Genomic DNA, 16,024 nt, shown 5'->3' with positions numbered 1-16,024 from the left:
GAGAATAGAAGCCACATTGTGTCTGAATAGCAGCGAGATTGCACTTCCGAGGAGCGGTTACCAAAAAAAAAAAAAAAAAGAAGAAGAAGAAAAAAAAAAGATGTGCTTAGCAATGCAGTTAAATGCATAATCAGGGACCAGGAACAATGCACTCTGCTGGTATTTTATTGCTGGCTCTAGCTTTGCTGCTTTCCCTTCCGTGCCTCAAGTGACAACCTAGAGCCCTCCCCAGCATCCAGCAGCCCCCTCGCAATAAAAAAAGGCATAAACCCAACAACCTCAACAATTTGCATCCAGAAGAACAGCTTTACAGGGCAAAGCGACGACATGCCAGGTGGCTGGATGTGGCCTCCAACACGATCCTTTCCCCCCGAGCAGGGCCACAAGCAGAGCAATGATTGACGAGAGGCGCGGAGGCAAGGCCAGGGTGTTGGGAAGCAGGACTGATTTGGTAATTTCAGCGGTCATTAGCGGAGCTCATTGTGAGTTTGATAGATCTGCGCTGCTTTGTTACAGTTAAGTGGACTGATTGTGGAACACAGAAACGTTTTTAGTGACATGACAGCTAATTTAGAAAGGGGGGGAGTGGTGGGAAAAGAACACGCATTATTCCATAATTATATCTCGCTCCGTTCCAGCCCCATGACTGACTCCCCTGAGAATATAACTCTGGTTTCTCTGACACCCTGAACAAGAGCGAGATGTCAGGCTCCTTCCTTTGGGCTGCTGCACAGTGGGTCCCAACCTGCTTGTGGCCTTTTATGCATTATCCCACTGCTGTACTTGTTAAACGCCAGCAACAGCGTGATTCTGCTAAACCTCGCACAGCCCAGGATTCAGGTTTCCACGAAACCTTAACACAATGCAAAGGATTTTGTTCTTGTCTCCTCTGTTTGATGTTGGAGGCTGCCCATTCATCCATCCTTCTGATGTCCAACGTGGATTAGAGGAAGATCTGAGCAGGTAGTGTATGGGAATAAACTGGCTACCCCACCTTCCACTAAAGGCGCCCCTCTGCATTGTTTCTAAGGGGTAGATGTACCACTAATGGGTGATAAAAAGTCAGAGTAGGGTGCGTCATTAAATATAGTCAGAAGTGCACCAGCAGAAGTCGGTGTTGAGGGTTATTAGCCACATCAGGGACATCATTTACCATGTACAGATGCTCTAAAGATTTATTAATTCACCTTTTAGTTAAGGTGTGATCATTGGGCCAAGCTGGGGCCCTTGTTCAACAAAATGCTTGTATATGTGCTTGGCCATTTAGGTCCTGTGGAAGTCAGAAGATCAGAACCTTAATGGTCTTGCAGTAAAGAGCACTAGGAAAACTCTGCAAAGGGGGGTTATTTTTTATCAGTAGGCTCAAAATACCTGATCTGAATGCTCTCAGGGACAGATCAGCTGAAATAATAGATGCTGTTTCCACCCTCTCCTAGTCCTGGCTCCACCTATACAGATAATTAAAGGCTTGCAGAGCTGGATCCCAACACTGCAAAAGAAAAATATCACATCTTTTTAATTGACCGTCTGTGTATGTAACATAAAGAAATCCAGACTGTGGTCGGTAAGCAGCACAAGAGTTGCCGTCCATCTTTCTTCTTTCAGATCTTTGAGTCTGTGTTTAAAGAGAGAGAAGGAAAAATAATTGAGATGCAAAGCAGAGGGGTGGGGAGTTGGCAGGAAAGCCGGGGGGGGCGGTCCTGAGAGCTCTGCATTGGGAAAAGTCCTCAAATGCAGCTGCTGCTTCATGGGAGCAGTGGGCTATTTTTAATGCGCTGCGGCTGTTTTTGCACTTTCAATTGCTGTCATTAAGAAGGCAATACCGACTCTTGTAATTATTACGTCAACGTGGTTCATCAGAGGTAGCCAACTCCCCCTTTTGAACACCTGCTGGATGCCTTGCTATGCTGTAGAGGTCAGGTGAGTCTGCTCCAGTTATACCAGTCTGGTAGTGTTACTGGGGCTTGCACATTCCTCATGTAACTACAGATGTGCTTTGGGTGGAGATCTTTATGGCCCAAGGACGACAGCAGTTGGGCAAGCCAGACTGAAGCCTCTCTAGGCAAGAGCAAAGGGAAGTTTCTTGGCCACTTGGAACATCTCTACAAATCTGACCTTCATGTGAACATGTCCCTGGCACAAATATCCCCTCCCCAGAAGAATGCTGAACTGGAGGAGATGGGGCTCAGTGTCCTATGGGAGTCTCCTTAAGGAGGAAATTAAAACAGTTCTTTCCCTGGAAACATTCAGGGATCTGTGGTAAGAGTCCCCAGTTTAGGGAACTTTTGCTAAGGCAACCCATAGGATGCTACTTGTCCTTCCTGTTGCGATGGATGCAGATCTTCAGAAAGGAAACAGCGACTGATGATCAGGGTTGCCTAGGGTTGACAGTCAACATAAACTTGACAAACTTGGGAGGAGGTGCAACTTTTTGCAGTTATGGCTTTCATGAGAGTCTTAGATTTTTAAGAAATGGCAGCAAAACATCTGTCAGGAAAGATGTAGGTTAATCCTATCACGAGGCAGAGGGGGATTTTTCCTTGTTCCACCTCATTTTTTCTTCAGCTTAGAAATATTTTAATAAATTCACTTCTCCTCATGTTAGCCTATCTAGTTCTTCTTCCACCTCTTCATGGTCAGACAAAATGTTCCAGGCCTTAGTCACTACCAGAATCTCTGTTATAGCAGAATATGAATTATATGATTAAGAAAAATATTCAGAAAATAGAAATATTTGGCCAACTCTGTTGAGCTTTAATTAAAATTAATATTATACCTTATTGGAGCCGAAATTCTGAAGCATCACATGTAACTGAATATATTTAACCAATTAACTAAGTCAAACAAGGCAGTCTAAACTTAATCACAGACCTCTCCATTCCCCTATTACGTCAAGTGCTGCTAATGCTGTTATACTTTTGACAAGTGGCCCCTGGTAAATGAGCAAATCAATAATGTATTTGAGCTAGAGAAGAGGAGGGGAGGAACTGAGCACATTTGCATTTCTGCAGTGCCTGTTGTCGAGGATCTCAAAGCACCGTGTGAACTTTCAGCTCATTAAACTTCCAGCACTGCCGGGAGGCAGAACCAGGTGGTTCAATTAGCCACCCGTTAGTCACTCAAGTGAGGTGGAGGGAAGAAGGTCTAGATCAGACTCATGTCACCAGGCCCTGCCGTGCTAGACCTTTGGCTTGAGGCAGACCTTGCCCTGGCCACACTCCCCACAAGCCAAGGCTCCCTCAGTTCCCACCTTAATGGGGACTCCAAAGGGGCACTGGACTCCATCTCCTTCCATTCAGTTGTGTTTTCCAATCTAAGGTGCTGAAGTTTGTTGCCGTGATTGCTTGGACCAAAACCTGGATGCTTTCAGACTCAGCTACATGATCACCCTGCTACTGCCTGCACTCTTTGGGATTCGTGGTCCTCTCATGCTTGTGACTCTCTCCTGACCCCTCTCCATCTTCTGTGCTGCACAGTATGTTTTATGGCCCATTCAGGCTGACATGAAGATGCAAGACAGCTTGCTCAGCCATCCATATTCTCTTAGAGGAGAATAATGCTGTCCAAAATTTTGGAACTAGTGAAGTTTTAAATACTTTGAAAGAACCAACATTGACTTTTCATTTTGGACCTTTTTGCAATAACAGTTAATCTCATTGCTGGGAACCTGCTCTTGATATTCATCCTGAATTTTCCTATTATTAGAACAGAAGTCTAGGGACATATTTGTAATGTCCCTTGTACAATAAGAATAAGTATTTATATAGTCACAACACTTGTCTGTTTAGCCTGAAAATTAAAGACCTTTCCAAACACTAAAGCAATAACCCAGGTGTGGAGAGCAAACATTTTTAGACCCACTGTAGAGGAGGAAATTGAGGCCATGAGAAATCCGTACATGATTCACCTGATACGACGTATCGGGTCTGTGGCTGAGCTGAGCAGTGAGTTTGTGGGATTCATTCCCCGAGCCCTAGACACGTTTCCTCTAATATTTTTTAAAATAAATGCTATACATGTACATTTTTTGTTCTTCCTTCTCATGGGAGAAATACATCTACAAAATGGTTTTCCAATAATGGGTCATTTATGTTGTATCACAGTGTGATTAATGGATCTTTACATCCCCAGAGGGGATCAGGCTAGTGACGCTGATGCCACGCCACCTCTTCTGAAATCAGGAGCTCGCTTCCAGTTTTGGCAGCTCTGGGATGAACTGGAGCGGTTTCCTTGACTCCAGTGGAGCCGCTTGGGATCGCTCCCAGTCTGGAGTCTGTGGTGGTTGATGTCCAGGAGGGCTCATGCCCCATCACACGGTGACAGGAGGGTACAGAGCAGCGAAGGCACTCAAAGTGAACAGGCACTTAGAGGAATGAAAGGCAAAGATGACTCGTCCCCTGGAAAGCAGCAATGTCAAAGGAAGAAAGTTTCAGTAACGGTAGATAAAACTGTTACACATGAAAGGAAACTTTTGACTACACTGATGCTGTGAAGTTGTGTTTAGGGGCTTGTAGGTGTGGGAAGGGGGTAGAAATTAATAGTAAGAAAAGATGGATGAGGGAATTCTTTTATTAAAGAAGGAAAGAGGCCCCGAATGGAGGCAGAAAGAGTGGTGAAGGCAAACACTCTACGAGTTCCCGAATTTTCGGGGTGGGGAGTTGGAGCAACTTTGTCATGTTGCTGAAAATCCCCGAGTCCCTTGGGTGACACCTTTTGTACTCTGCCTCTGCAGGAAGATGGCTTTATGAGATAATGATGTTATTTCAGCACAAAACTCTTTCATTCCTGCAGCGAATTAAAAGAGGAAAAAGAAAAGAAGGGGGGATGGAAGGGGGGGCGGCAGGAGGGGGGAAGAAACCAATGTTATTTACTCCTCTGCAGCTGACATTAAAGGCTTCTTTAAGGGCCAATGGGTTATTAACTTCCTGTCGCCTGCCACAATGATATGCTGTGACATATTGTCACCGCATTCCAGTGAAGCCTTAAACATTAATTGGGAAGTAAGATGAGTGAAGCTGCTTTAATGAGATACCTTGTTGTAACTTCTAACTTTACACATTATTTACAGTGATTCCACTAATGGTTCCATCCATCAGAGACAGGGAGAGGGACTGAGGAGGGGAGCAGGGGAAGGAGGAGGTGGAACGGAAGAGATAGATATCAGAAGTTGAGTGAGAAAGGTAGGGAGTAGGGTGGGAAGAAGCTACAAGGTGCAGGACAGAGAGAGGGAAATACTATCCCTCTGGTGTTCCCCCCCGGGTTTAGTTTCCTTCAGTCATTTTTCATTGATATTCATTTTTTCAGCAAGAAGACGGGGAGGGAGGTTATTCCCTAACACAGTCACACTGAATTGCCTGGCTTTGAGCCCTCAGCATTGTGATCTCAACCCATTACAAGTGCCAAAGCTATCCGTCACAGCCTCCTGACTACCCCAGGTCGGGCAGGCTCATCCTGTCATGCTGGTGCATCAGGTGAGCTCAGACCAGTGGGACATCCCACCACCTCCTCGCAGCAGGGAGGAGGCACAGGTATGCTCGGCTGGAGGCACAAGGGCGATGGATGATTCCTTACTTTTGTCAGGTAAGGCTGTTCAAGTCCTAAAGCATTGCTAGTGCTTGCAAGCAGGAGATTGTGAAACCAACTTCAAGTGATCATCCACATTATGGTTGCTTTACCATGCCTGTGTTACTCCTCCTGCCCCTCCTAACTCCTTCTCTCTGCTTCCTTCTTCCCTAGGATGCTAACTGAAGCTGCATCAAATTCACCTTAGGTTTCCAGGGTGGGCAGGAACCCACCCTGGCTGGCGGAAGTATATTCACAAGGTTGTGGTTAAACACTAATGGCATATGATGATCTCAGGAAGCTGAGTCAGGAAAGCAAGCACTGTGAAGGGAATGCAAGGATCAGTGGAGTGAGTTTGTTTAAATCTTTACTTGAAAACTTAAGAGCCAGATTGTCAGCATTGCCTTGCTGAAGCCACCCCAGATGGGACAGCATGGCTGTTAAATCTGGTAAAAATGACCTACAGACAGAAGGTAAAAGCACCAAAAAGCGAAAGACTCTGGCAGGTGTGGATTTAGAAGGCAAGATGGGGGGACCCTCACTCTCCAAGCTGGTGCTGCCTGGTGTAATATCTGTGCTATCCTGTGTGATAGCACAGAAACTCCATGGCAGCACAGCCCTTTCCATCAGTGATGCAGCTCTGCCCACCGCTGTAAAGCTAGCACCATCCCTAAGACTGAGAGGGGACCATTCCCTGCCACCTTACGTGCCCTTCAATTACAGCCCTAAGCCAACAACAGGAAAGATGCTGGACTGTCAGCCTCAGAGCCTGAAATCACCCGAACAGGGATGTGAGGCCAGGATAGACGCCATTAACATGATGTTTGTCCTCCATTCAGCACTGAGGTGAAAGCCGAGCAGGTAGCAGATGAACCCAGTTTCCATACTCCCTTTATTCCCTAAAATAGTAAGCTGAGCTTTTGGATGGGTCAGTACTGAAAGGGGAGAGATTTGGCCCTGTTTGAATTAGAAGGAGCAGAATGAGAAATCACGGAGTTGGGGGAAGACCACAATTATAATAACATGGCCTGGCAGGGAAGTGCCCAGAATGCCAGGCATTTCATTCCTCGCTAGAAGGCACTGGCCTTGGATTACAGCCTGCATGGTTTCAGGGTGCCCCGTACACCAGCAGGTTTACGCTCCCTGTTCTGTTTTCCATTAAATCATTTCTATCCTTGCTAAGAGCAAAGCCCCACCGAAGCATATGCAATCACAGCTAATGGATTCCAGTATTATTCCTAGATTTAAAGCATGCTTCTTTTCACAATGCTGGGCTGGATGGCTGCTGAAATAGAGCAGACAAAGAGACAATTAATTGCAAGTACGGGTGTATAAAAAGCACCTGGGGATAGATCAGCTGGGGGAAACACATGGAGTTTAAGAGCACATGCGCATGCCAACGGCCCCCTTTCCCATGAAAAGTTGAAATTCTGAACTCCACTCCCAGCTACCTGTCAAGGTTGGCGTGCCTTTAATTATAATGTCTGTGTGCTTCTTTAGGCACCATTTAATTCTCTCTGACAGCCACCCATTTAAAAATAAAGGCAAACACTCAGAACTTAGTGGCAGATCGGAGCCAGGCAAGGGATGTGCTAATTGCCAGATGTTGTTCATTTGACTCTGATCCATTACCAAAATTAAAGAAGAAAGAAATAGAAGTAGGAAAAAGAAAAAAACCTGCCCCGCCTCCCCTCCACAGAGCTGTCTGTGTGTTTGACTCGCTGCTGTTAGCGAACTTCACTGAACAGAGCACATTGGGGTGTTTCTGCATTAACAGTCTCACAGGCCAAGTCACTTGATGCAATGGACTGTGGAGCATCTCTCTTGGGGTCTGGTGCTCAGCGGCTTCCAGGGCTAGCAAGAAAATATTTCTCCACAGCGCGGCCATCTGTAGCCTCTCTCTGACATTTCCAGTAGCTAATCTGCTTTATCAGAGATGAAAAATTTCCATAGCTGGTGGCTCAGGAGAACAGGAGGAGAAGTCAGAAAGTCAGTCTGGATTTAAAGTAACTCCTCACTTGGATGGTTGCTAACACCTAGTCCCAGCATCTCTTGCGCTATTTAGTCCTGGAAAGAGGATTGTTAAGTGCCCAGGGAAAGGAAACAAGGTCAAGGATGAAGACAGACAGCTTAGATTTGCTCCTAGGGCAAATCTCAGCTGGATTTGGACTTAGCCCAGCAGGTTCCCCAATGCATTTTGCCTCTATGAATCCTAAGGGGAGATTCATTTATTCACCGTTGATTCTTGGGGAGAGACTCAAATGCCAAAAATAGGCATTTAAAGCCAGTTAAGACATAGGGATCTATCAGAGAGATCCACAGAGAGCTTATAGGACACAGGAGCTAAAGGAAACCTAACCCTTCTGGAGCAGTTCATCTCCTTCCAGGTGGCCACTGCATGAGGTGTGGTCCCTGGAGGGCAGGAATTTGGTAGCCAGCAAGCAGTAAGATCATCATTTGTTCCTGCCAGCTCCTGGGGAAGCCACCGGTGGTGGGATGTCAGTCTCCCATGGCTGCAGGGTGGTGAGCTGGGGGGCATCTGTTTGTAGCAGAAATTGCTGTGGAAGTCTGGGCTGCACAATACTGGGTGCACATGGACACTTTTTCATTTGGGACTTCAGTGTTTCCTACGGCTGTCAGGCCACATAGCTCTCTTTGGAGCATCTTTTGCACAGCCAGGCCCAAGGGACAGCTCAGGGAGCGAGGCTGGATACAAACACCCCGCATCATCTCGTGGCTGCTTCTGGAGTCAGAGGCATTCAACAAATCAGTATTGTTTTGAGACAAGAGGGCTTCTTGTTCAACTGTCAGGTGGATCAGTTCATTAAATAAAACCTAAAAAAATGCCGCTGACTCTTGTTCCTTACAAACTGTTTGGAGTTAGCCATCAGGCCGGGTGTTTCCTGGGAGCAGAGGTCAGCTGTGAAATGCTCCACATGCAGTGCTTCAATATCCACTTTCACAACAAAATCGAAGAAAGAAACGTCTGAAAATTGCATCACACATGGGATTTCAGCTTGTTACCCTCTGAAAGGTGGCTGACACCCTGTGCAGTCCAAGTGGTGTCCTCTTGGACTGATCTGTACCTTTTCTTTTTTTTTTCCCTGGTGTATCAGATAATCCACTGAGCCTTCTTTTTCCACCGGTTCCTAAAGCTCCTGTCAGCAGGCCAGGCTTAACACAGGAGTGAACCAGAAAGGGGCTGGATCTCCAGACAAAAAGGTCCCTGCAGGATAGGATGTGGCCTGGTACAGGAAAGGGCGTATGACTTCATTTTGAGCCATCTTCCTCGCTTCCAAGTCAAGGTTTTCCTGATACTTTCAAAGAATTACATATGTGCCTAAAATATGTAATTAGGCTCACGGCTCACATAGAATCAGTGAGCCTAAAAGAACCAGAGCATCCATAAATATTGGAGGTTTTTCTGAATTACTCATTCCTTTAAAAGTAAAAAGTAGGACAGATGAGCTGTGAAGAAGGGTAACAAGGCAAAATTAGTCTTCTGTCATTTGTGGCTGCTCTAATCCACATGAAAAAGGTTCTGAACAGCAGTGTTTGGGTCCTCCTCCCTCGATGGGGTAAATGCTGGGAATTCATTAAACAGACAACCTGGCTGTGCCTAAATCCTTCATCTGTCACAGGGATTTGTTTTAGAAAGCTCTGCTCTTGCATGAGATATATTTGGATTTGGAGCAGAAAGAGTATCTTCATTTAATAGCTCTCCATTCTTATCAGGTTGGCCTTCCTTGGGGCTGTCCTTTTAGTTCTCTGGGAGTTTATCCTCATAACAGGCTCATCTATCCCTTTGTCAGATATTCTTTTAAAATGGCCTCTGTGCAATAAATTGACTCAGTTCGGGAAAATTCCTTCCTTTAACTGGTCCATATGGACAAGCAAAATCCACTATTAACTATATAGCAATAATGTTTTACAAGGACATTTCTGGCTTTCTATCCATTCCAGATTCAGTTTAATTTTGAAAATATTTTTAACTAGGCTATAGGGTGTCATGTCCATACTTTGTTAAAGAGGTCAGCTACCTTGCACATGCCCCTGTTTGCAGTCCTCTCATGTTTTCGAACTCCAAACATCATGCATGGACCATGTGGAGGAGGAGGCTTCCATGGTGGGCACTCCTCTGACGACAAGAAGTCATGCTGCCAGGCTGCAGCTGGTGGAAAGCATCTTTTCTTCAGGGTTTTCCTGAATAGGTGGGCTATCTGCATGGGTCAGCTCACTGCTGCGGCACTACTCTGCCTTGGGACCCACCAAATGGAGCACATTCAGTTGGGGGAGTCCAACCATACAGACTCAAAGGGAAATGGCAGTGCTGTGTTGCAAACACCTGAAACACCGACTGCTTGCAGGGGCAGTGCTCAAATACGAGGCAGGTGATAGACTGCTGCTTGTCTAGTGCAGAAGCGACCTCACCAGGCTTGTTTCTTTAGCACCCGTGCATCAGTAGCAAACCTCGCCACCATCTTTCTCCACACATACGATACTACTTGCTGCACTTTGCACCAGCAGTCAAGAGTTATCCTAAGGGCTTTGAGATGTGTGTCATTTTGCAAGCAGGCTGCAGCAGTCTGTTGAAACGCTCCCTATGTGAGCTCTAGATTAAATGCAGGGTGAGCGGAGGGGAAAGAGGGAACTATATTATCTTTTCTCCCTAATAAGGAGCGATACAGAAAAAGAATACAGTATACAGTTCACTTAACTAATTTTCTAACCAGCAGTCACTGCAATGTTCTCTCTAGGATTAGAAGGGACAAGGGAAGAGGCAGAATAATAAATCCAGACTGGCTTTTTGCAAGCTACAACCATATCATTATAGAAAGCAGTTTAAGGACATCCACTCTGGGGAGAAAAAATTAAAAACAGAGGCCATTTTAGCTTACCCTTGGCAGCACAATTAATTAAAGTTAAATTCAAGAAAAAAATAAGTTTCAGGTGCCATCTGAATAACGTCACCCATCTAAATAGTGTTCTCTGCAGATCTGGTGAGTTGATGTGAATGGGAAGATGCATCGTCCTGGGAGGTAATATATCCATTTCCCACCTGCCACGGCTGTCTGGCATCTCAGCCCACATTTGCAGTCAATGGCTTTCTTTTATCCTATTCTGAGACATGGACTTGAGGAAATGTGCTGCACAGCAGGAGGTGAAAAGCAGGGTGAGGGCTGGCATAGCTCTTGGGAGACCCTCCAGCCTTGGCCAATTCTGCTCCTTGCTAAGCTTAGCAAAAGGTGCATGCCAGACCTGGTTTAGCTTAAAGTGAGGGAATGTCACAGCACTGTCTCATTCCCATGTGATGTTGCACCGGGGAACAACACCGGCTGCTGCATGGCTCCAGCATGGAGAGGGCATCTGCCTGCTGCAAACCTGCTGTCTGCCTTCTCTGCTGATCCCCACTGTTGTCACCCCTGTACCAGCTCCTGGCTCACCCCACCAGAGCAGAGCCTGCCCTGATGCAAAGTCAGCAGCTTAACCCTCTCACATTGCTGCTGGGCAATCTCCCTGCAACAGCGACATGAGAGCCCCAGTGTAAAGTCGGTCGCCATTCAAAAGAAAGAAGAAAACTCAGCTGAGTAGTTTTTTGGTTGTTTTAGGTTGGTTTTTTTTTTTTTTTTAAGGGGAATTTTAATTCCTTTCTGTACTTTTCATTTAGACAAGACCCTCAAGGGATCAGAAGAGAGCCCAAATGATCCAGGCAGCACCTCATCCTTATTAAATTAGACAGCATCAACTTCCCCCAGGCCACAACCCCAAGGACAGGGAATTACATGAGTTTTCCATCTCTCCCCTCCTGTTATAATCAATGGTAAAAAAATGAAATGCTGATAGGGGAAGAGGTTTATGTCCCTGGAGGCACATCCCCACCCCAGAGCACTTGGTCCCCTCTGGTTGCTTACAGCAACCCAGGCTTTTACGTCTCCTGGTCCCAGTCCTGCAGATGTGTGGTGTCATCTCTCAGAAAAAAAATCCTGAGGGAGTAAATCTCTAACTCAGAGGTTTGTCTCCCATAAATCAGTATTACTCCTCTGTCTATACAGGGCCTGCTTTCCCCTTGCTTCAGTTTCCAGGCAGCTGGGGAGAGCTCTGCTGCCTCGCACAGTAGGCAGGATTAACGCGGTTTTAGCCACTAGAACAGAGATTTGCCACTTGCATATCTCCCACCACCAGTTTCCTATGTAACTGCATAATTATTTAGTCATGTCAAAAGTGCATCTAGATTAGAGGAGACGAAGCTGTGAGTGTCTTTGAAGAGATGCTTAGGAAGGGCTTGCTATGATACGGATACACCTGCAGGCGTGGAGAAGGGGAGATGGGGAAGCTTTTCTTCCAGACAGGGTCTCCAGAGGTTCTTTAGCCAAGAAAATGCAGTGGCATTATTAAAAATGATAATTGTGCCATGAAAAATGAAATGGCAGGTGGCAGTCGGAGTTTAGGATGGAACAGGAGGGATGTGGATTGTTTTACTGCCGCTTACGGATATTACAACAAGGCATTCAAAGATCGATCCAAGAGTGGGTAGCTGGCATCTTCTCACTGACTTCAGGGAAAGCTGGATCAGGCCTTAAAAAAATCATGAGGATGCTGAGTTCGTCCCACTAAGGCTACTCCTGATTTACACTAATATGCAGGAGATCAGCCCAAGATCTGTTGCCTGAAAGTGCCTAGACATGCCTATCTGTATGGTCCTTCAGGAAGGAGAAAACAACCCCCTTGCATTAATATTCCTCTGCTGCTACTTGAGGGGAGCAGTAGTATCTCTGGATCTTCAGCTTTGCATGACATCTCCTGCTGCATCCCTCCGAAAGAAGCTTCCACCTTTGCCCAAACCAGCCCCAAGGCACGGCTGACACCCCCTTGCACCACCCACCTTCATGTCCCTGCTCTGCCAAGGTGGTCCCACCCACTGGGTGCACCACTCCATCCCCAGGGCCCTCCTCCTTCCCTGCCAGCACCCAGGGCTTGGTTTTATTCCTGGCATGAGACAGGCTGGGAGGCAGGGCTGTTGCAGTGAGAGCCGTAGAGGCTAAACTGCTTTTAAAAGCCACTTAATAAAGCTAAGCAGAAAATCTAAAATGAGTTAAAGGAAACTAATGTGAATCTCAATTTTTAAAATTCATAACATTTATCAGTGTCTACGCAAGGCAGCATAACAGAAGTAAACATCGACTCCCATTGACTCTGCTGGCTCCCTGCCTGTGCTGCTGACAGCAGAATCAGTCCCTCTCTCTGTTGCCGGTGCTACTGTCTCAGGGCATGTTAGATGGATGTCTGAGCTACCTCAGCCAGGATCTTTTCTCTTGTAAGAGGCAAAGATCCTCTATAGTCTAAACGAGCAGGACAGAGGCACGTCCCGGTGCTCTGGGAAAGAGCGTTTGCTGGAGCTCTTTTACATGCTGTTCATCTCTGACATTCCCTGCAAGTCGCACAACTCCTGAAGCTGCCAGGAGGGGAGGGATAATCACCTCTGTGCTCCAGTCCTTCCTCCAAAGCAAAACGTTTCTAAAATTGGCAGTGCAGAGGTGCCAATTGCATTTGAGACGTGTTTTGAAACGCTGGTGAGGGTCAGAGAAATGACTCTGGAAATGGCATCTTGTTATTGCACATACTTGGTTTGTAGGCAAATTCCTCCCTGAGTCGTATCTGCAAGGCTGGCTGACAAAAATAAACCCGCCCTGAGCGGTCAGCATGCCAGTGCCTGCTGAGGGCCCGTGCTTGCAGAGCTGCCTTGTCCCGCAGCCCCAGCTGCCCAGCTGGGACCCCCAGGGCTTCTGCACCCCTGCGGAGGTGCAGACCTTTCACATCTGTGCTGCTCAACCAGGATTGCCCCATGGCTGCTCCCCAGGGCTTTGCGGCTGCAGGCATGGTGCCCGGTACAGGGGGAGCCCAGTCTCCAGGGACGGGTGCCGGTGACCACATACCATCAAGCATGATGCTATGGGTGCTGCAAGGCTACCACATGGGGGAAAGGCAGGGTGGTGTTTGGGGCTGGCTGCGCAGGGTGAGGTAACCTGTGAATCGCCAGAGCTGGACTGGAACATTGAAATCTTGGAGGAGGGGTTGCTCTTCAGGTGCTGCAGTGTGGGGGAGCTCTCTGGACCACAGTGCTTTCCACCAGCAGAGGACTAGGGTGCGTTGGGAGGCGACCTAGTGCAGGGATGGAGGGGCTGTACCACAGATCCCTTTCCAGCCTGCTGGCTTATTCCTGGGGGTGTAAAAAATCAGGACCATCTCAGCCCTGGGGAATGACCCTTGTGACTTGCCTCTGATCATCCCCCTAAAAACACTCAGCTGAGTTTTTGTTTTCTGAGCCTTTTTCTACTGTAACATCCATCAGACCACTGTCTTTTTATTCCTTCCTTCTCTTACAAAGTCTTCGCTCCAATTCGCTCCTCCAGATGAGACCAAAAGCTGCTCGCATTTATCACTGTCACCAAAGTATCCCTTTCTTCTGCTTGCTGACACTTCACCCACCGATCCCAATTACTGGCTGTCTTTCCTCCCATTCATACAAATTCCCCATGCAACTTTGGATCATCAATTTTCAGCAAATGGGCTGTTGGTGAGTGCCAGGTCCTGCCTCATCCCCCTGGCTGACTGGTTGCCTCCTACACACGGTGTCCCTACTGCTCCCAGGCCAGATGAATGAAACTTTGTCAGGAGATCAGTGAATGAAGAAGAAAGAGCTTGTTTCCCTTCCCAGATTCCTCCTGAATTCAGCTTTTGGTGGAGAGCATCAGACGGGGCATCATGCGAATCCCAGATCCAGCACATGGTTGAGCACTGAAATTTATGTGTAGACCATACTTAATGAAGCCCAAATTACCAAAGGAAATGGGAATAACCCTGGGAACCCTGAGAAGGGATGCAGGATGCACACAGATCTCATCAGCAGGTCAAAGGGGGACTTCAGTGCAATCCTTTGTTGGCTTAAAGTCAAGCATTTATTTATCCGCTTGGAGACCAGGCTGGCCCTTCTCCCCAGCCTGCTGTCGCATTGCTTTGCTGGTGTCTGGGAGCATCTCTGTGATGCTCCCAGCTGGACACTGCTCCGTCTGCACGTGTTTGCAGTGTGCTACTGCCTTCTGCCTCAGCACGGGCTGCACCATGGCATTTCCATTAAAGTGCTGGAATCACATGAATACCTTTTCCACAGCCCTGTGCACCTCCCGGTGCGTCCATGTGCCACTTCTCTGCACCCCCGGCTTATGGGATCAATCAAAGGTAAGGAGGGAGAAATTTGGATGGGATCCCCTTGTTAAAACCCTGAAAGCAGGCACATTAGGATGCTACTAATAATCCTTCAGTTTCTTAGCATATGATAACTGCCTCCTAAAATATTAATCTAATCATGTCATGTGATCCTAAAAATAGGCTTTCCGATTGCACTCTGCTCCCTCCTTAAGGTTTCTTAGCTGTTGTGGTTTAACCTTTTCTGGCATTTCACTGATTGTAGCAACTGCTTTTCCAGAGAATTGCAAAACCTGATGCCCTTTCCAGTGTGTACGCACATACATGTATATAGCTACACACACCACTCAGCTTACCCATCATTTTGGTATAAGTATCTATTCACCGGTATGCAAATACATTAATCCACCCAAGGAGATCAGAGGAATTTATTCCAAAATACAGTGCTGTATAATCCCAACCTCTTTTTAGTTCTTCCACCACCTCGTCTGTCCCAGCCCCCTCCAGGACCATGCAGAAGATGATACACACATGCCTGAAGATTTTGGGGAAGCCGATTGGCATGCATGCCCCTCGCAGGTCTAGGAGCATCCTGACTTCCTTGCTTCCTTTCTGCTGCTGCAATGCTAATGGATGAAGTTCTATAAATATTTGATTGACCTGTCACTGCCATGCTGCTCTCATTTATCACTTGCTCAAGTCAGATATGAACTACTTTGGAATATTTTGTGCCGTCTTTACAGACTGTTCAATTCTTCCCCTGCCAACACCACTGCCCCCTTCTCCACGCTGTCTTCATGGCAGCACAGCCTGCAACGGAGCAGCTCCTGAAGTTGGCCCCTCCTCGGCCAGGCAAGAGCCAAGTGCTCGGGGATGAAGGACAGAGAAGATCAATCTAAAGAGATGCAAAAATAACCTGGATGGGGCAGGGTGATGTTGGAAGAGTGAATCCACCCAAGCCTCAGTGTGAGGGAGTACATACCGCAGCGTATGAGATCAACAGCCCCTTTCCGCAATTTCCATAGTGCTGAGTCCCAAAAGAGGATTACAGATTTACAAGAAATTCAGGTAATTTTCTCGTCATGTTACCCATAGGAAGTGAGTAATTCTCTTGCGCTCACCGCTCTAATCAGAGTCTGGGTATTTTACTAGCGAGGGCTCTGGAATAAATTAGGAGATATAGTCCATACAATCAAATTCTATTCTGTTCATTTTCACTCCTGTCTTCTCTAGATTTTTACATTTGGGATAAAATCAG

This window comes from Egretta garzetta, unplaced genomic scaffold, assembly GCF_000687185.1.
Source record: "Egretta garzetta isolate BGI_Z169 unplaced genomic scaffold, ASM68718v1 scaffold215, whole genome shotgun sequence".
Lineage (NCBI taxonomy): Eukaryota > Metazoa > Chordata > Aves > Pelecaniformes > Ardeidae > Egretta > Egretta garzetta.
This window is presented reverse-complemented; position numbering follows the sequence as displayed.